At 43.2% G+C, this 22181-nt stretch overlaps 1 long non-coding RNA gene and 1 pseudogene across 2 annotated transcripts in view; both read left to right on the top strand.

Annotated features, from left to right (window-relative positions):
* The window catches only part of LOC146490335 (protein NLRC3-like), a 53765-nt pseudogene extending 44935 nt beyond the window's left edge, over window positions 1–8830 (top strand). The window contains exons 4-7 of the transcript XR_014872814.1: window positions 2521–2622; window positions 3476–3554; window positions 5587–5788; window positions 5940–8830. The product of XR_014872814.1 is annotated as a protein NLRC3-like (transcript). The remainder of the gene's footprint in view (window positions 1–2520; window positions 2623–3475; window positions 3555–5586; window positions 5789–5939) is intronic.
* LOC146490336 (uncharacterized) lies at window positions 842–2437 on the top strand. Its single transcript, XR_014872818.1, has 2 exons — window positions 842–1100; window positions 2305–2437. It is a non-coding gene; the product is annotated as an uncharacterized LOC146490336 (long non-coding RNA).
* Window positions 8831–22181: the final 13351 nt, after the last annotated feature.

Genomic DNA, 22181 nt, shown 5'->3' with positions numbered 1-22181 from the left:
TTTATCTGCCTATTAAAAAAAGAAGATAATCTTCTCACAAGCTGGTGTTTGATTTTGAAACAGGAAAAAAGGGAAACAAATGAAAAGACTAACATTTGAATGAAACCTGAAAGCAAGTAAATACTTTCTATGCTGCCTTATACATTTTACATCAGATAAAAACTTTGTTTGCAAGATTCAGATAATTATTTATTAAAAGCGAGACATTTTAAATGAGAATAAGAAAGAAAAGTTTTTTTTGTGCCCCCCTTTTCCTGTTCATGCCCTACCTGGCCCCCCTGCTAGACCCGCCCCTGCACAGTTACCAGCTGTCAGCTACATAGAAAAGGATCCTGGTGTTGTTTGTGTCTCAGAAACAGTTCATAACTTCCCTTCAAGATAAACAAACAAGAGAGACGATCAGCTGATCATTGATCAGTTTCATGATTGAAGTAGCAACAGGAGAGGGAGAGAATGAGAGAAGAAACAGCTGTGCAGCAAAGACAGAATAAATCCAGCTTTGTGTCTTTTTCCATTCTAGCTAAAGTCCGGGACAAACTGCGTCCCTTCTCAGCTCAATACAAAACACGTAATATTTTCTCTGAATGAGGGACCATTCCATTTTTTAAGGAGCCGTTGGCAACTCTACTAACTAACCTTATGAATAAAATAAAGTTCACTATCAGTAACATCACAGCACCCACTCAGCTGTATATAAACTCCGTCATGCTAGCTAGTACGCAGTAACTTACCGTCAGATTGTAACTGACGGTAAAAAGTCAACACAACGAAAAATAAACTCCACCTAAACTTGGTTTATATCTGACCCAGGGAGACTGCAGGTAGACTCATAGTGCAGAAGCCAATGCTGCATTCACTTACACTCGGATATCTGACCTGCACTGTGAAAACATAATCGTACATTTGATATTTGATTGAATTTTATTGTTTTAGCTTCAGGGTGGCACCTGGGGTGGCCAGTCTGGTTGGGGGGGTGGCCTGTGCCCCCCCGCCAGGCCACCCCGCTGGACACGCCTCTCTGGGTGTTTTCTACCTGCTCAGTTTACTTTCACTTCCTGAACTTCGTGGAGTGGAGCTTGTTGTTGGTGTGTGAAGAAACTGTAAGTTTGCTTTGTTTCCTCCTTTAACAGTTTGTCTTTAGGAACTTTACTGTTTGTTCAGCTCATGTTTGATTTCTTCACACAACAAACTGTGTGTGTTTGTATTTCCGGTCTCTCCATTAAAGTCAGTGTGTAATGTTTCCTGGCTAACATCAGCTGTGTGCAGCTTAGTTCAGCACAAATCTGCCGCTCCATAGTTCACGGTAACGGACTCACAGCTGGACCAACGAGGCCGAGTGTGTCCGCCACTCTGAGCTACGTTCGTGTTTGTGTACTTGTAGTTTGTACTTTGAGTTCACTCAGAGCCCACAGAGGACGCAGCGTACGTGATGACGTCACAGCTCAGCTGCAGTGTTTTTCTCACCTTTACCTCCTTCACTGTCACTGTGATTAATATTTACACACGACACACCTGCAGAGCTCTGACGCTAAGCTAGTCAGACAGCATGCTAAAGCTAAGCTAACGCTAAGAGCTCTTAAAGACACGAGTTAAAAATGTAATTGAGCACTTTGTGAATGAGAGCAGCAGCAGCACAGAGTTAGTTGATGGTCAGATGGTTACAGAAAGAGCAGCAGACTTTGCAAATGATCATTTATTCCAGCTGTAACTCAGACATGACGTGTAAACAGACTGTTGGCTCTCCTCAAACAGGAAGTGATGCTTCACTTTCAGCCTTCTGTGGATTTTCTTCAGTAAAAGCTGAAGTCAAACTGTCAACATGTCAGCACACAAGCTCACACATGACTGCTTCATCAACATGGAGCTCTGAGTGTTTATTAAAGGATCATTGTGTGAAAGAGGCTCTAACACAGCTGACTGCAGCCTTTAGCTGTGAGCACACAGTGTCTCACATTTACATTCACTTTACTGTCAAACACACTCAGTAACTTTAAACAGCTGCTGTTATCAAGTGAAAACAGCAAAGATTTCAGGGCTGAGCTCCAGTGTTTCTACATCCTAGTAACACCTCAGACAGTCACAACTCATCAGAGCTTCTCATCATCATCAGGACAGATTTAGGTCAATATCATTTCACATTTCTGTGTCATCATCCATCAAATGTTGACACGTAGTGGGTTTGTCATTCTCTCAGCTGACACTGAGATGAAGCAGGAAAGAAGCAGCTGATATTTGGACAGCACACATGATGGAAAGGAGGATTTCAGCTGATGTGCACATGAATGATTTGTGTTTCCTCTGCAGGTGAAGGTAGAAAGTGTGTGTGAGCTGATGTGAATTGAGCAGCATGGATCAGTGTGAGGACAGAGAGGAGGGAGTCCCTCCCTCTAAAAGCACTCTGTGTGGGGAACATGAGAGCCAGACCAAAGCTCAGAGGTGAGATGACCATCTCTAACTGTCCATGACTCTTCTCCATGTCACAGCTCAGCACTCACATCACTGCTCCATCATTATTCACAGGAACCAGCCTGGACCTCCACCCAGCTCTGTGTCCTTACAGAGTGACTCGTCTAAAGAGGCTGGTCCTGACTTTAAATCAGTCGTGTGTCGTCCTGCAGAGAGGTAATGTGTGTGTAAATGTTGTTGTGTGTTTGTGAATAAATCCTCCATCATGTTTAATGTCAGCTCTGTTTCACACACATGTTCATATGTGCAGCGCTGTGTGTTGGAGTGTTTCCACAAACACAGCAGATACTCAGAGATTATTTTTAGGAAGAGGAGATGTTCTCAAACTGTCTGTCCTAAAACTCTTCACTCAGTCTGATCCCCACTTCCTGCTCCTCAGCAGTGCTGCCATTTTCATCAACCAGGACAGAAATGAACTGAATTGTTGTTTCCTCATCAACTTCTTTCTGTCTGCTGAATCTGTAGTGAATCAAAGTGAAACGTGTGAACATGCAGCTGTTAATGATCCAGTTTGTTAGATGAACGTGTGAATGTTGCAGTGTGCTGTTAAACAGTAACATACTTTGTTTACTTTCTGTGAGTTGAGCCGAGTCCTTCATATATCGGTTGTTAAACTTGATCTGTGAATGATGACGTATCACAAGTACATTTACTGAGAAACAGCCTTTAACTTTAGAATCAAAGTTCAGTTAGAAAAAAACTGAAGTCATTCAGGGAATTATGATCTTTGTGTTTTTACAGAGTTTAAAACACAACAAAGAAGTGTCAGTGATCAGGATAACAGTGGAAGGACTCTGGAGGATCATTTGTATTATTGATCATTTTGATCTCTGACAGAGAAACTACAAATACAGATGCAACAAGGGAAGCAGCAAAAGTGACTGAACACAGCTTTTAGAGGCTAAATTCACATTTCAATCATCAAAGTGGCCTCGTGTGTGTGTGTGTGTGTGTGTGTGTGTGTGTGTGTGTGTGTGTGTGTGTGTGTGTGTCCATGGTTCCTCCACAGAGTGGACCAGCAGAGCTCAGAGGTTCCCAGTGGTCAGTCTGCCCAGCAGCATCAAACACAGCTGGACTCCATATTTATGGTCTGTACATGTACAACAACTACTTTATTATTATTAATAATACATTTATTTATAGGTCCCTTTCAGAACACCAAGGACTCTGTGGACTAAATGTCCAAAAGAAACAAACTTTGACTGCTGGCACGTCTCTGCACACAGAAAATCTGCATTGCACACAAAAAAAATCCACCTGAATTGAAATTAAAGTAAATAGGTTAACAATTCAGTTTTGCAGTGTTAGTCAGTGACTGGCTGCTCCCGTATTGGATCAGAACGATGCCACCTTATCTCATAGTCCAGCCAATGATGCGATTCACATTCGTATATACGCAGCTAATCAACGTCGCTGACAGGCTATGACAGCGTCCTCATGTGCCGACACCGGTGTTTTAGCAAAGCGGCTGATGTGGAGTGAAGCCACGTTAATGACAACGTGTACAACCATTGGAGATGGTTTGGTTGTTTGGTTTTCTTCCTGAATAATCTTGTTGTTTATATTTACTGCGGGAAGAAACGGTAAAAACAGCGTTTCATAAGGAAAGCGCTCGAAACCACTCTCCACCTGTGAGCAAAGATGAAACCAAAACACCCCGCCCTTTCCTATTGGTCGAAGAAAGTACCATGCCGACCAATCAAAACATGACATGGCAACATGGCATTTAGTTGTTTAGGGAGGGGAAGTTTTAGGAGTGACGGCGTGTTTGAGATGTGAGAGATTTGTGACGTTTAGCACAAATCTTGTGTAGTTAGTGTGTAGTTAGTGTGTAGTTAGTGTGTAGTGTAGTCAATAGTTTTGTTGTGTCAGAACAATGAGGCGACTGCTGAATGTTACAGGTGTTACAGCAGTGATACATCTGCTGCTGTCAGGCCTGCAGGTATCAGGCTGTTGTTCTCCTTCATCTCATAGTGACAGAAATTATTTTTTGGCACAAATAATTTGTGTGGCATCAGATTTGATGCAGAACAGCTGATTGTTCTGTAAATAGTTTGAAATGTTTATTTAAAAAACGCCTTGGCTGCACTTTTAGGTAAACAGCTGCAAAAAACTTTGTTTTACCTTTTTGAAGAAGTAAGTATATAATTAATTGCCCAGCACTGGTCATTATTTACTGTATTTTGCATCCAGAGTTACAGACTCTCTCCCAGACCACAGACTCATAATACAAGTCAGAGCTTAATAATAAATAAAAATTAAATGAAGTTGTGTTTTCATAATTGGAGTTCAAGTTCTTTTTTACTTCCAATAGTGTTAACATGCTACAGGTCATGAACAAGGTTGCTTTTAATTTTCATTGTAAGTGGGCTAAAGCAGTTAATTAAAAGTAGTCTAACATAAATGCTGTAATTAGATTATTTTAATAAACATGTAACCTGGATGATTCGATGCTGGCGTGACCACAGTGCACACGTCTGCAGTTGCTCACAGTGGTCCAAGGGACGCTCAGGGAGTTTGTGTTCAGACACATGAAACATTAGAGGCAACATTGATCACAGGGAAACATTTTAAACATCGAGGCTTTAAACAGAAACCAAAGTGAAACAGTTTGTAGTCGAGATCAGTGAGAATGAAGCTGAATAACTGTTTCTACAATAACTTTGAGCAATAAATGACAAATATGATGGAAATTAGGAGCATTAACACTTACTAATGATCTGAGTTGACACTCGGCTATATGGAGACGACCACATTAGGTGGTCCTCAACTGTAATGGAAACCAGTGGATCCAGTCCAGTCGTGGCGACCTGTTGTGAGTCGATCTGAGCAGCTACTAATGGAAACGGAGCCATAGATGTGTTTGTGCTTAATAACAATGAATCACAGGATTTTTACATTACTGTTAAAATCTCATGTTGTTTGTTAAAGTGTTGTTAAAGATGGTGACAGATGTACCCTTAGGCCCCTCCTCCATTCAGAGATGGTCTTTCCCTTTTCACATAAATGGCCTCCTTGACTCCGCCCTCAAACCAGCGTTCACATTTCCTCAGGACCTTCTTGATGTTGTGTAGACTGAAGTTCAGAGTGGTGGCTCATTCATAAACTATTCTGTTCCAGCTGCTGGAGGACAACATCATCGCTTTTGTTAAGAACGAGCTGAAGAAGATCCAGAAGGCTCTGAATCCAAATAAGCCCCAGTGCTTGGAGTTTCAGAGGGAGGATGATGAGCAGAGGAGCAGCAGAGAGGCATTTGTGAAGATCACAGTGGACTTCCTGAGGAGAATGAAGCAGGAGGAGCTGGCTGACCGTCTGCAGAGCAGTAAGAGGATTTCTCTAAAGATTTAAGCTGCTGGATAAATGAGAGACTTGTGACACCAGTGTGTTCAGTCATTTCTCAGTGGGTCAGAAATTGTCATCAGCATTTTGTAAAATATGATTGTTGAAGTTCTATTTTTATTATTATTATTCAGAACTTCCAGCTGCTGTTTGTCATCGTAACCTTAAATCTGCTCTGAAGAAGAAGTTCCAGTGTGTGTTTGAGGGCATCGCTAAAGCAGGAAACCCAACCCTTCTGAATCAGATCTACACAGAGCTCTACATCACAGAGGGAGGGACTGCAGAGGTCAATGATGAACATGAGGTCAGACAGATTGAAACAGCATCCAGGAAACCCGACAGACCAGAAACAACAATCAGACAAGAAGACATCTTTAAAGCCTCACCTGGAAGAGATGAACCAATCAGAACAGTGCTGACAAAGGGAGTGGCTGGCATTGGGAAAACAGTTTTAACACAGAAATACAGCCTGGACTGGGCTGAAGACAAAGCCAACCAGGACATCCAGTTCATGTTTCCATTCACTTTCAGAGAGCTGAATGTGCTGAAAGAGGAAAAGTTCAGCTTGGTGGGACTTGTTCATCACTTCTTTACTGAAACCAAAGAAGCAGGAATCTGCAGCTTTGAAGACTTCCAGGTTGTGTTCATCTTTGATGGTCTGGATGAGTGTCGCCTTCCTCTGGACTTCCACAAAACTACAATCCTAACTGACCCTAGAAAGTCCACCTCAGTGGATGTGCTGCTGACAAACCTCATCAGGGGGAAACTGCTTCCCTCTGCTCGCCTCTGGATAACCACACGACCTGCAGCAGCCAATCAGATCCCTCCTGACTGTGTTGGCATGGTGACAGAGGTCAGAGGGTTCACTGACCCACAGAAGGAGGAGTACTTCAGGAAGAGATTCAGAGATGAGGAGCAGGGCAGCAGGATCATCTCCCACATCAAGACATCACGAAGCCTCCACATCATGTGCCACATCCCAGTCTTCTGCTGGATCACTGCTACAGTTCTGGAGGATGTGCTGGAAACCAGAGAGGGAGGACAGCTGCCCAACACCCTGACTGAGATGTACATCCAGTTCCTGGTGGTTCAGGCCAAAGTGAAGAAGGTCAAGTATGATGGAGGAGCTGAGACAGATCCACACTGGAGTCCAGAGAGCAGGAAGATGATGGAGTCTCTGGGAAAACTGGCTTTTGATCAGCTGCAGAAAGGAAACCTGATCTTCTATGAATCAGACCTGACAGAGTGTGGCATCGATATCAGAGCAGCCTCAGTGTACTCAGGAGTGTTCACACAGATCTTTAAAGAGGAGAGAGGACTGTACCAGGACAAGGTGTTCTGCTTCATCCATCTGAGTGTTCAGGAGTTTCTGGCTGCTCTTCATGTCCATCTGAGCTTCATCAACTCTGGACTCAATCTGCTGGAAGAACAATAAACAACCTCTACATGGTCTAAATTATTTAACAAACTAAAACTCCAATCACTTCACCAGAGTGCTGTGGACAAGGCCTTACAGAGTCCAAATGGACACCTGGACTTGTTCCTCCGCTTTCTCCTGGGTCTTTCACTGCAGACCAATCAGATTCTCCTACGAGGTCTGCTGACACAGACAGGAAGTAGCTCACAGACCAATAAGAAAACAGTCCAGTATATTAAGAAGAAGCTCAGTGAGAATCTCTCTGCAGAGAAAAGCATCAATCTGATCCACTGTCTGATTGAACTGAATGATCGTTCTCTAGTGGAGGAGTTCCACCAATACAGGACTTCAGGAAGTCTCTCCACAGGTAAACTGTCTCCTGCTCAGTGCTCTGCTCTGACCTTCATGTTACTGTCATCAGAAGAAGATCTGGATGAGTTTGACTTTAACAAATACTCTGCTTCAGAGGAGGCTCTTCTGAGAATGCTGCCAGTGGTCAAAGCCTCCAACAAAGCTCTGTAAGTAGACATGAACTCATTGCTTAAAATCTTATAATCGATAAAAATCTTAAAACCATGGGAAATAAATCAGAAATGCTGAGTTCAAAGAACAGTTAAAAAACATAAAAATAGTGAAATAAATGATCATCAGTCACTCAGTAAATATTTTTTCAGTCCAGCAGGTCGTGTCAGTATTTCTGACACATTTTTGTCTGTAACTCTTATCAAAGTACAATCCAGGCCCAGCCAATAAGAACCTGAGCTCTGATCCTTCAGCCCCTCTGAGAGGTTTATTATCCTCAGCTTGTTCATGTCTCCAACTCCAGCAGTTTGTTTTCTATCTCACTTTCAGTGCACACTCTCCCTTTTATATTATAAATCTCTGCTGTGACTGTCCTGTTTTCATCCAGGATGGAGGGAGAACTTGGGCTTAATCATTGAAATTGCCACTCAGGTCCTGTTTCTTGACAGTATTCATATCTAACTGTAAGGCTTCCATAACCAGTGTTACCGCAGAATTACATTGGGTTCACTCTGGGTCCTCTACAGTTTCCTCCCACTGTCCACAGACATGCATTTAGGTTACCTGGTGATCTAAACTTCATGCAGGTGTGAGTGAGAGTGGTTGTCTGTCCCTCTGTGGGCTTAGTGGAAGAGACTGGATGGATCTCTGCTTTGTCTTTGATATTTCCTGACAGCAAACATTCTCCATGAAGTCTGCATTTCAGCTCATCTCCTTTATACACACCTTTAACAGGAAGAGTTTTATACAGCTAGTGTTTAAAATCCAGTGTTAGTCACAGTTAATTAGCATAACATTTACTGAATTAGTAAAATTTTCTAAAATAATTGTTGTAGTTTATTGTATGATAGTGTACACAGAATTATTAGCTCAGTAGGTAGAATGGTCGCCCCTTGATCGTAAGGTCGGGGGTCGAATCCACCGAACAGCTACCCTGAGGTTCCCCTTAGCAAGGTACCATCAAGGAATCAATTGTGGGCACTGGACTGGTAGCACTCATAGTCTCATAGGTTTAAAAAAAAAGAAAAAGGTTTAACATATAAACAAATTTAATTTGATCACATATATTGTTTTGTTTTTTTTTTTCCTTTCTCTCTCAGACTGAGCGGCTGTAACCTGTCAGAAAAAGGTTGTGAAGTTTTATTGTCAGTGGTCAGCTCCCAGTCCTGTAGTCTGAGAGAACTGGACCTGAGTACCAACAGCCTGAAGGCTTCAGCAGTAATGCTTCTGTCCACTGCAGTGGAGAGTCCATACGCCAAACTGAATATTCTGAGGTCAGATCAATTTGTATTCTGTTTAGTTTTGTTTGTTTATGTGTTTGATGTTTGTTTTTGTTTATATCTTTATCCAGTTATCCTTGTTTCATAGCATTTATATTCATTTCTAAGTTAAAGTGAAGTTTTACTAAACTGCTCAGCACCAGACAATAAGCTATTGCACCCTGGTTACACTTTAACAACAATCTTTATTCATGTTTTTATCTTCAGACTTAACATCTGTGAACTCTCAAAGGAAAGCTGTGAAGCTCTGTCCTCAGTTCTCAGCTCACAGTCCTCTTGTCTGACAGAGCTGGGCCTGAGTATCAGAAAGCTGCAGGATTCAGGAGTGAAGTTCTGTCTGCTGGACTACAACGTTTAAACTGTAAACTGAATACTCTGAGGTCAGATCAGAAAACATTTTGTTTTTAAATTATTAAGTAAAGTTCATCCATATGATGTTGTATCTTAGTATGTTTATGTTTCCTTTAAAAATAGAAAGTCAAGATTTAATGTTGTGAAATGTATTAACAAACTGTACATGAGTATTTGTTGTATAGACTGTCTTTTATTTTTCAGACTGAGTGGCTGTAACCTGTCAGAGAGAAGCTGTGAAGCTCTTTCCTCAGTCCTCAGCTCCCAGTCCTCCAGTCTGAGAGAGCTGGACCTGAGTAACTCTGACCCGCAGGATTCAGGAGTGAAGCTTCTGTCTGCTGGACTAAAGAGTTCCCAGTGTGCAGTGGAAACTCTCAGGTCAGGATTCAAACTTTTCCACAGATACTCATTTGAAATGTGGTTTATATTATTGTATAAACAGGTAACTTTTATACAGCTGTCAAGTGAACTTTTATTCACATTTGAGTGGATAATTGGACTCTGAATTACTAAAAGTTGTTATAGTCATGTCTTTGTTTATTTAAAAAAAATACTTCATGTACTGCCTAATTTAAAGATTTAGGCTCCTTTGGGCCCATAATATATATATTTGATTTCTTTGTGAATGAAATAAGGAGGATATTGGCGACTACTGATTGGTTCGCTGTTTGTTTTTTATTCACAGTACTTACTTAATTTTAAAGGCTGATTTCTCAAAGTGAGATGTTTATCTTTTCTTCTACAACACTTGGAGCCACCAAATCTTCTTGCTTGATTTATTCATTACAGTTTGATTTAAAGAATATTAGACTCGTAACATAATAAATATATTTATTTCACTTCTTCTTGAGAGAAAGAAAGGGATGACTGGGTGAGCTCCAGTGGTTTATCCCAGCAGAGAGAGCGGCACACTGGGCTGCAAATGATCACAGTAGTAATGGCCATAGTTTGATAAAACAGGCAGTCTTACCCTGTAGATAATACAGGGTTCTGGTGCCGATGTGGGGGAGGGGACTCGCCTGGTACTAACTACATACTACTAACTACCTCATCCAGATATCTTCCCTACTAACCCTGATAAGAAGTAACTGCAGTAGCCTTATAGGTCAAATCAGTTTCACCTGTTAAAGGTAGCTCCACTATTAATGGTGTCACTTGTTATTTCTGGGATGAGTTTAGTAGCCTGAACAGCTGCTTAAAGGAAAGGTTATTTTTATTATTATTATTTAATTATTAAGTCCGGGGTAACCTGCAAGAGCTATTTGCACAAAGAATAATACTCAGACTATTAGGTTTTATGATTTTACACAAGGTTTAAAAATGAATGTCCACAATTGATTTGCAGAAATTGTTATTGAGCTAATACTGATGTAGTTGTTATCTTTGGTAAGGAGAGATTGGAGGAAGAATGAGCACAGTCAGGCCTAAAGATGCTCTTAATAATAATAATGGATTGCATTTATATAGCACTTTTCGAGACTCTCATAGACCCTTTACAATTCCACTATTCATTCACTCTCACATTCACACACTGGTGGAGGCAGCTACAGTTGTAGCCCCAGCTGCCCTGGGACAGACTGACAGAAGCGAGGCTGCCATATCACGCCATCGGCCGCTCTGGTCATCACCAGTAAGCGGTAGGTTAGGTCTTGCCCAAGGACAAAACGACCAAAACAGAGAGAGCTGGCTCATCAGACAGACAAGCTCATCTTGTGACCTACTGGTTCGCTGGTCAGCACACCAGCTGACTAGCAGATCAGCTAACGGCAGCCACAAGCTGAAGGACGATTAAATGTAGTGGAGATATCAGGGATGACACTGATGTGTCCGATTCACTCTTTAGCACTCCGGTCACTCCGGTGTGTCAGCAAGAACACCACTGAAGGCCAAATGATCCCAGCGTGTGGAATAAGGAGCTTAAGGTTCGGATTGAGGCACTTTATTCTTTCACTGATTGATTCTTGTGGCTGTGATCACGTGTGTGGTTTCTTACAAAAAGGAAGTACACAATACAAATACATGACAAATAAGATGAATAGATAAGTTAGGGCTGCTCAATTAATCGAATTTTAATCACGATTACGATCTGGGCTTTCAATGATCATTAAAAATGACTGAGCCGATTATTAGCCCCTCCCTCGTGCTTTACTCTCACGCTGCTCCGTGTGGCAAATCGAGCGCACCTGTCTGCATTTCGAACACGTGTCACAACAATTAAGAGCAGCGGTCCCCAACCTTTATTGCGCCACAGACCGGTTTATGCCCGACAATATTTTCATGGACCGGCCTTTAAGGTGTCGCGGATAAATACAGCAAAATAAAACTAGTATCGGTCCCGAAAAAAGAAGATTTATTCATAACACACGTGAAAAGACAGAGGAAAACCGAGTAAACGATAAAAACGATAACAAAATAACGCTGAAAACCGATAAAAACCCATAAAACTATACATTTCACACCTGAGCCTCAACTCTCGCGGCCCGGTACCAAACGACTCACGGACTGGTACCGGTCCGAGGCCCGGGGGTTGGGGACCGCTGATTAAGAGGACCCGAGGGAAGCTCGGAAAGCTAAGCAGAAGTTATTTGGAGAGGAGAGTGACTGCTGTTGGTTGAAAAGAGAGGTAAAAAAACTTCAGTGGTGTGGAAACATTATGGGTTCGTGGTGTCAGACGTGGATCAAGTAGACACAGTGTGTAAACTTTGCTACAGTGTCGTAGCTGCACCACAGAGCAACACTGCAAAGTTCACTAAACATAGATGTTTACATTTTTCATTTATTTTTTATATTGCAAACATTTGCACTGTTATCAGTATTTGCACACTATTTTATATTATTTTTTGACAATCTTTAAAGTCATTATTCAATACATTGTTATTGTTAAATATATATCGTCAAATAATTGAGATGTCAATTTCAGTGAAAATAATCGTGATTATCATTTTTGCCATAATCGAGCAGCCCTAAGATAAGTTACATATCCAGTTATATGCATACGTCAGTATAGCAAACATAGCCATATATAAGGACAAAGATCACAGTACTATAATGCAGTAATGTTAAACACAAAGGTGTATATCTACATAAATCTATCCTATCAGTAATCAGGGTACTGTAGTATACTTCTACTACTTACACTATAGAAACTAAACAACATTAGTGTGACTTTAAGTTACCATCAGTACAGACGAACTGATGGTAGTTGTACAAAATAAAGTCTTTGCAATTATTGTGAAGGGCTTCCGGTTAAAGTAAGATCAGCTGATTACCTCATAACAAATTGTTTGCTATAGAACGCAGCTCCCACTCTTCATTAATATCATGTACTGTAACTCCCAAGTAACCATGGTTACCCAGCCTTCAGTAGTCTCCAGAGAGACCAACAGCTGGTTCATGTTGTAACACCGTGGCTTTCGTAGTCTCTCCTTCTTCTACAGCTCATGTGTTCTTCTTGTGATGGTGCGTCTTGAGGGAGGCTCATACAGTGGGGCAAAAAAGTATTTAGTCAGCCACCGATTGTGCAAGTTCCCCCACTTAAAATGATGACAGAGGTCAGTAATTTGCACCAGAGGTACACTTCAACTGTGAGAGACAGAATGTGAAAAAAAAATCCATGAATTCACATGGTAGGATTTGTAAAGAATTTATTCGTAAATCAGGGTGGAAAATAAGTATTTGGTCAATAACAAAAATACAACTCAATACTTTGTAACATAACCTTTGTTGGCAATAACAGAGGTCAAACGTTTACTATAGGTCTTTACCAGGTTTGCACACACAGTAGCTGGTATTTTGGCCCATTCCTCCATGCAGATCTTCTCAAGAGCAGTGATGTTTTGGGGCTGTCGCCGAGCAAAACGGACTTTCAACTCCCGCCACAGATTTTCTATGGGGTTGAGGTCTGGAGACTTGCTAGGCCACTCCAGGACTTTCAAATGCTTCTTACGGAGCCACTCCTTTGTTGCCCGGGCGGTGTGTTTTGGATCATTGTCATGTTGGAAGACCCAGCCTCGTTTCATCTTCAGAGTTCTCACTGATGGAAGGAGGTTTTGGCTCAAAATCTCACGATACTTGGCCCCATTCATTCTGTCCTTAACACGGATCAGTCGTCCTGTCCCCTTGGCAGAAAAACAGCCCCATAGCATGATGTTTCCACCCCCATGCTTCACAGTAGGTATGGTGTTCTTGGGATGCAACTCAGTATTCTTCTTCCTCCAAACACAACGAGTTGAGTTTATACCAAAAAGTTCTACTTTGGTTTCATCTGACCACATGACATTCTCCCAATCCTCTGCTGTATCATCCATGTGCTCTCTGGCAAACTTCAGACGGGCCTGGACATGCACTGGCTTCAGCAGCGGAACACGTCTGGCACTGCGGGATTTGATTCCCTGCCGTTGTAGTGTGTTACTGATGGTGACCTTTGTTACTTTGGTCCCAGCTCTCTGCAGGTCATTCACCAGGTCCCCCCGTGTGGTTCTGGGATCTTTGCTCACCGTTCTCATGATCATTTTGACCCCACGGGATGAGATCTTGCGTGGAGCCCCAGATCGAGGGAGATTATCAGTGGTCTTGTATGTCTTCCATTTTCTGATGATTGCTCCCACAGTTGATTTTTTCACACCAAGCTGCTTGCCTATTGTAGATTCACTCTTCCCAGTCTGGTGCAGGTCTACAATTCTTTTCCTGGTGTCCTTCGAAAGCTCTTTGGTCTTGGCCATGGCGGAGTTTGGAGTCTGACTGGTTGAGGCTGTGGACAGGTGTCTTTTATACAGATGATGAGGTCAAACAGGTGCCATTCATACAGGTAACGAGTGGGGGACAGAAAAGCTTCTTACAGAAGACGTTACAGGTCTGTGAGAGCCAGGGATTTTCCTTGTTTGAGGTGACCAAATACTTATTTTCCACCCTGATTTACGAATAAATTCTTTACAAATCCTACCATGTGAATTCATGGATTTTTTTTTCACATTCTGTCTCTCACAGTTGAAGTGTACCTCTGGTGCAAATTACTGACCTCTGTCATCATTTTAAGTGGGGGAACTTGCACAATCGGTGGCTGACTAAATACTTTTTTGCCCCACTGTACATGCCGTCATTTGTTGATCCTAAGAACGTTCCTCAGACCGACTTCTTCAAAAACAATAATCGGCCTGCAGTATGTAGCTACTCACTTCACTGTGGCGTTTGTTAGCTTGTCTTTCTTTGGTTTATCTAGACTCCTCCCACAAGCTGATCCAACGTAGTCTGCCCAAGCCTCCCACCGCTGTTTATTTGGGTGGTTTGTTTGCTGCCATCAACAGCGTGTAATGCATTTAAGTGATACTTCGACTTGAAGTACTCCAACAATAAAAAACTCAACTTTGCTTCCAGATAACTTTAGTTGTATCAACACTGCCCTCTGGAATAATTAGACTTTGGTGACAAACTGATGTGAACTCCATGTTTCCTTTGTTGGACTGTGGGCGAGTGTCAGAACTGAATGTACTGAGTAACATGTAGAGTTTAAATATTTGTCAGTTCCAGTTTTAGAGCTCTAAAGTGCAGCTATCATGTTAGGAATATGTTAGGAATAGACAGTGTTGAGAATAGATTCCTTAATGTAGATCAGAGTTAAAGAGAATGTAGTTTGTGATTGCTTGCAACATTATAATATTGTGGTAATGAGTGTAAGGATACAAAATAGAAAATAGGCCTTGGATGGGAACAAAGAACTGAGGTGCAGGGCAGGAGGACCAACCCCCACCCCCAGGGCATGAAGCAAGAGTTACTGAGGGTGAGGGGCAGACAAAGGGCAAATGGGCACTACCATAAAAGGAGATGGGGGTCAGGGTGTCAGCACCCTTGGCCACTGTACTAGTGCATTTCCATTGTGGGGGTGTTTACTGTAGGGGGGAGGAGACCAGAGGTTATAACTGTAACTGTTGTGTGGAGTTCTTTAGATCAGCCTTTAGCATAGGACTGCATAGGAATGCAGTGTGCTGATCTCCAGATGCATCTGTAAGAATAATGGGTAATAAAAGGATTGTGTGAAACATGGAAACATCTCAGAGTGATCTCTACCAGGACCAAAAGAATCGCAGAGACCGGCGTTTGTCTCGACAATTTGGTGCCGTGACCCGGATCTTGGTAGTTGATCTCCATTTGGACCTTGGCTGAAGTGGAATGGACACTGAGGGTATTGCCGGCAAAAAACAAGGTAAGCAGAACCTGTTTAATCGAATCTGCATATTGGAATTAAGCTAAATTTCACCCAAAAGTGTCCTGAACGCAGAAGTCCGTAAATTTTGATAAGAGATGTGTGTAGAACAGAGGTGGTTTCTCTAAAAGTGAGGGTTTGAGGCCCAGAAAGCAGGACTTTCTAAATTCTATTGTCCTTGGATGTGGCTGCCCATCCTATGAGTTGACGAATTCATAGGCCCAGACGGCGTTTCTGGAGCTAGGTTTGAGGCCTGGGAAGTTCAGGACCCCCGAATTCTACTAAAACGGTTTGAGGCCGAGGGAGTAGATTGGCTAAAAATTCCTCCCTAAATTCTACTAAAACGGTTTGAGGCCGAGGGAGTAGATTGGTTAAAATTCCTCCCTAAATTCTACTAAAACGGTTTGAGTCCGAGGGAGCAGATTGGTTAAATATTCCTCCCTAAATTCTACTTTGTTGTGAGTTTGTGTTTTAAGAAAACTTAGGTTTGCAAAGTGTGATTGTGCAGAGAGTAGCATGTGGCTGAATCTGAAGAACAAAAGGTGTGTGTGTGGGGGTGCTCCTTTGAGGACAAAGGAAAGTTGTGTAGGTGTGTGTTTAAATTACCTGATGACCAAAATGGAGGATGAGTGTGTAAGTGCCCTGAGGGGCAAAATGGAGGTGAGGAGCAAAATAGAGGTGTGTGTGTGTGTGTGTGTGTGTGTGTGTGTGTGTGTGTGTGTGTGTGTTCCTTTGAGGGACAAAAGGGGAGACAGAGCGGATTACAAGGGATTATTGACAAAACAATAATAGTAATAATATGGAGAATTTGATCAACAACTAGATGAGAGCAGTTGGGGAGAAAGGAAAAGAGAGGTTGGAGAAGTGGATTAAGAAGTTGATGTGCGGGTGTAAAACAATGGGGTAAAAAAAAAAAAAAAAAAAGGGTAAAAATTAAAAAGAAAAAACAACAAAACCAAAAAAGTGTGGAATTGTGAGAGGGGAATTGTCTCCAACTGGGGGGGGGGGGGGGCGGGTGATACTGCAGGTCACCAGCTGCCCTTAGTGGACACAAAAGAAAAACAGAATAGGAGTGTGGTCGATGAAAAAAAGTAATAATAATATGAAGAGGGTTTTGTTTTTCTCAGTCAAGAACAACTAAAACTTACTTTCAGGGTTTTTAAGACAAAAGAGAGACACGGCTGGAATTAATTGGACATTACAACACAAGGGGAAGTGAAACTAGAAACACTGAAAAGACCTTCAAAATAAAACAGGAAACACACCAACTGAACTCTAACACAGATGCAAATTTAACACAGACTGCGGAGACAGAACATAGGAATGTGGAACAGGAGGGCACAGAGGACACAAAACACTAGGGATAATTAGAAACAACCCAAAATAAACAAAACCACAGAATGTTAATAAACATAAACACGGAGTCCACAGACTCTGGACCAGGACAGTGAATGATCAAGTTGTCTCAGTGTGTCACTTGCAGGTGGGAAGATGGACCTGGATCAATTCTCCACAAGCAGCAGTCGGAAGACAATTATAGGTAAAGATCATTAGAAACACCCAGCCCAAGTTTTGGCTGAATTGTTTTGCAGCTTCCCGTCCTCATCCTGAAAAAGCAAGCTCCAAGGAAGCTAATCTCTTCTTGAAGACACGGAGTGCAGTTCCAGAAGCACAGACATGAACATCAACAGTGGACAGCAGGCCAAGAGACAACAGCAGAGTCCTGAGCATAGAGGTCCAGCAGCGCTATGGGCAAACGACATCAGAGAAAGAAAGAGAAGATCCATCATCACAACTGGATGGATGGAGAGATGCGGTTCCAGCAAGCTGCAACTTCACTGTGGGTGAAGGACTTTTGAGGAGACTGTCTGAGTTTGACATTTGCCATGTTTGGAGCAAAATGGCAGTGAAAGAGATAGTGGGAGAATACACGGGACAAAGCTGAAAAAAAAGAACTGCCATTGGACTGGTGGGGAAGAAGAGACCACAGTGACAGGAGCAAGTGAGGACAGAGGCTGCTGTTTTAATTTGGGGAATCAAATTGGGTTAAGGAATCCAGGGAGACAAACGAGTGCCTTGAAATGAAGAATTGAAAAAGTGTCCAGACCACCACAAAAGGGGGAGGAAGACAAGCACTGAGGTATGCAAGTGCACTGCTGGACAAAATGGAAAGGCAACACCTCACATGCACACAACATGTACTGGGGGTAGCACAAAATCATACAGGAAGTGCACACATCACAAGAGGGTACTTGTAGAAGGGGTTAACAACACACAGCGTGGTTGTCAATGGTAACTCGCAAGCATTAGGATTTAGCTGTGCCTGACTATGATTGAGATTTTTAATTTTTATTTAGGTGTTTCTGAAACAAAAAGGTGGAGCAAAAGAAGTTTTGTTTCAGAAAAAAGGGGGAAGGTAAATAAGATGACATAAGTACAAAATACATGAATATGAAAAGTTGGGGGATTTAATTGGCTGATGCATTTTTCTTTTGTTACCAAGTTGAACCTGCCAATTAGATTTGGTGTGTTTTATTTTTTAGAGAAGGAATATGGGGGGTAGTTTTAATTTTTAATTACAGGTTCAGTGACCAAACTGACGGAAGGAGATCACCCATAGGATGCAGACTGAGACCTGGAGAGAATGCTTCAAGAGCGAGCAAGAGAGAGAGCACAGCTTGCTGCAAGAAGCACACTGTCGGACGCCTGGTGGGTACGTCTGAAAGTGATCAAAAGAAAGTGGTTGGAGCCGAGGTGGACAGGACCAATCGAGTTGGTGGACAGGACATCGCACGCTGTTCGACTGAAGGGCAAAGGCGAAGCCGGGTACCACTGGAGATAGTGTGCAGTAACCAAGGAGCCAGGAAGGTCGGTGAAGGAGCAAGGAGCAACTTGAGCACCAAAAGGGGAATCGAGCCCTGACTCAGACGAGTCAGAGAACACCCAGACCTCAACCACAGGGGCAGAATAATCCCCTGGTCTGTGGCAAGGTCTCAGGGTAGTCTACCCCTGAGACTGAAGAAAGAAGAGGAGAAAGAACGCAGAGACTCACCCCACGCTGGAAAAAGAAGACTGAGGGAATAGATGTTGAAGGCTATCTACTTCACACCACCCTTCTCAAGCAGTTAAACAGAGTTTATCTCAGGAAGTGACGAAAGCATTCACACCAGGTCTGGTCAGGTTTAGGAGACCAGTTATGCCCTAGGATGAAGGAGAGGTGTTATGTGATCTCTCATTGGAGAGATCAAAAGGGGGATTGTTGAGAATAGATTCCTTAATGTAGATCAGAGTTAAAGAGAATGTAGTTTGTGATTGCTTGCAACATTATAATATTGTGGTAATGAATGTAAGGATACAAAATAGAAAATAGGCCTTGGATGGGAACAAAGAACTGAGGTGCAGGGCAGGAGGACCAACCCCCACCCCCAGGGCATGAAGCAAGAGTTACTGAGGGTGAGGGGCAGACAAAGGGCAAATGGGCACTACCATAAAAGGAGATGGGGGTCAGGGTGTCAGCACCCTTGGCCACTGTACTAGTGCATTTCCATTGTGGGGGTGTTTACTGTAGGGGGGAGGAGACCAGAGGTTATAACTGTAACTGTTGTGTGGAGTTCTTTAGATCAGCCTTTAGCATAGGACTGCATAGGAATGCAGTGTGCTGATCTCCAGATGCATCTGTAAGAATAATGGGTAATAAAAGGATTGTGTGAAACATGGAAACATCTCAGCGTGATCTCTACCAGGACCAAAAGAATCGCAGAGACCGGCGTTTGTCTCGACAACAGTAACACTGAGCACACTGAAGTCAAATCTTTATTTATCCAGTTCATCTGTAGGCTGAGCTCAGTCCATCCATTTAGTGAAATGACGTTTAAAGGTCTCCTTGTTCTGTGATCGTGCACAGATCCTGAAGCAGGAAGCCTGGGTTAACAGAGAAATGATCATCACTGTGATGATGCTCATCATCTCTGACTGGGATTTGAGGTTTTATCAAAGCAACAAACACAAAGAAAGCCTGGCTATGTTGGACTGGGTGTGGAAGCAGCTCCCAGTTTGAGTTCAGGAGACAGACACCCTGTCTACTTTGAAGATCAGCTTCAAACTTTCCTTTTTGATAAAGCTTATAGTTAGAGCTGGATCAGGTGACCCTGCACCATCCCTTAGTTATGCTGCCATAGAGATGAATAACAGACGGATTGTTGTTTTGTGTGTCTGCAGCCTGTCAACCTGTCTGATTAAAGATGAACGCTGTACTTCTCTGGCCTCAGCTCTGAGCTCCAACCCCTCCCATCTGAGAGAGCTGGACCTAAGCTACAATCATCCAGGGCCCTCAGGAATGAAGCAGCTGTCGGGTGGACTGAAGGATCCAGGCTGGAGACTGGACACTCTCAGGTATGGAGATAATGTCTGATAGAGGAGGAAGAGCTGGAAACATTTCCTGTGTCCTTCACTCACTTCCTGTTTGCTTCCTGCAGATGAGACATGAACAATCACACATGCAGGAATATTTTCAGGGACAGACACACTAGTCTAGCTGGATAGTACATGGAAATTTATGTAGGGGGTCTCCAAGGAGTCTGTTTGCAGGAACATTAATGATAACTGATAAGTCATGTTGAGAGTTTCATTAAAAGTAGACCTACAGTTGGGTCCATAAATATTTGGACAGAGACAACATTTTGTAACTTTAGATACACTTTATTAGGTCACAGGTGTACTGTACCTGAGATAGTGGGCACTGTGTACCTAATAAAGTGTCAGCTATGTGTATGTTTCCCATGCTGTATGTCCACAGTCACAGTGACAGTCAGTGACACTGACAGAAGGATGAAACAAGGCTGTGAATCATTTCAGTCTGTGTGTGTGACAAAGAGCCAGACAGGAGCAGCCAACATTCGGAAATAGAAGCTTACTGGAAACTCTACATTCACAGCTGAATTCACTATAGATTTTTTCTCAAGTGCACATTTAGCAGCTAATGCTAATACTGTTTTCCCTTTGCTTTCTACAACTTGAGCAGCTATTGCTAAGTAGGCCACTTTGCTCTGCTAAGGATTTGTGTGACCATGATGGAAACTCTGATAAGCTAATGCTGCTAAGCTAATGCTGTTTATGGGCCCTGTTAGAATCAATATTTCATTCTCATTCTGTTGTTTGAGAACAATATTAACGTCTCACATCATTATAACACAAGAGAAAAGAGTATTAGCATTAGCTACTAATGCTTATTCACCTCAAATTAGCTTTAGCTGCTAATGGGAGCCTACTTAGCATAAACCCTTCACATCGTTATAATGCAAGGGAAAAGAGTCACTCATGGCAGCCTATTTAGCATTAACGTCACATCATTATAACACAAGGGAAAAGGGTATTAGCATTAGCTACTAGTGCTTATTCACCTCAAATTACCTTTAGCTGCTAATGGCAGCCTACTTAGCATTAACTCCTCACTAATATAATGCTAATTTACATCAAATTAGCATTAGCTGCTCATATTGTTTTAAGAAAGAGAAAACGGTATTAGCATTAGCTGCCAATAATTATTCACCCCTAATTAGAATAAGCCGCTAAAGGAGGTTTAAACGTAGGGAGGTTTGGGGTCTTCACTCACCCCGATTCTGTTAGCCATCAGGGCTGGGGGGCTGGGAGGAGGTGCTGGCCGTTGGATTGGGGTCTGGGATGCGGGGCCTCCCTGCTACTGCAGATAAGGAGGTGGTCCGCTTGCCTCCACCCCAAAGAGAAGGGTTACATCTCCTGGGTCTAGGTGCGGGTTGCCCCTCTGGGGGCGGGGGTACCTGGACCTGGGATATAGAGTATGTTTGGGGAGTGTGACTGTCTGTGCAGTGTCTATCTGTGTCTCTCTATACGTTGGGTGAGTGCCGAGTATTTGGTTGTGTATATGGGGGTGGGAGTGCACGTTTGTGTCCGCGTGCGCCTGTTCGTCTGTGTCTATATGTCAGGTTGGGTCTTAGACTCCACCTCTCTGAGAACATCTCAGGCTCTCCAAGGTATGGAGGCCTATCTCCCCTCACCACACTCCCTGCCGGTGGCTGATGCCCTCAGACGTTGGTGTGTTGGTGGTCCTTGTCGACTGGGGCTGGGCGCTCATGTATGTACCGGCTCACTCCTGGTGGCCGATTGGTGGGGCCTGGCGCCTGTGGCTCGGCTGGGACCATTCCGGGGGGGTTGGGTGCCCTCAGGCCTCTGGCCCCTGGGCCTGAAGCTCGGTCCTCTCTGGCACAGCTGGCTGCCGGCAGAGCCCGCGGGCACGCCACTGCAACCCCCTCTGGCCTCTGCTCCATAGCTGCTGGGTGACCTCTCGTTTGGGGCTCTACTCAGCTCTTCCCAGGAGGGTGGCATGGTTCCCCCCCTTTTGGTGGTCCTCCTCGGGTCCTCGTACTCTGGGGCCTCTGGATATCTCTGGCCTGGATCTCCTCCATACCTGCTTCATGCCCTGGGGGACGGGGCTATGGCTCCCCACACTCCCTAGCAGATCGTTACATGGAGAAATCTTTGGAATACAAGCATGCTGATCCACACAGGTATGCACACAGGTGTACACACGGGTGTTCACAGACACAAACTACACCTTTCTTGGCTGCTGCCT

Source organism: Neolamprologus multifasciatus, unplaced genomic scaffold (assembly GCF_963576455.1).
Source record: "Neolamprologus multifasciatus unplaced genomic scaffold, fNeoMul1.2 scaffold_5, whole genome shotgun sequence".
Taxonomy (NCBI): Eukaryota; Metazoa; Chordata; class Actinopteri; order Cichliformes; family Cichlidae; genus Neolamprologus; species Neolamprologus multifasciatus.
This window is presented reverse-complemented; position numbering and strand designations above follow the sequence as displayed.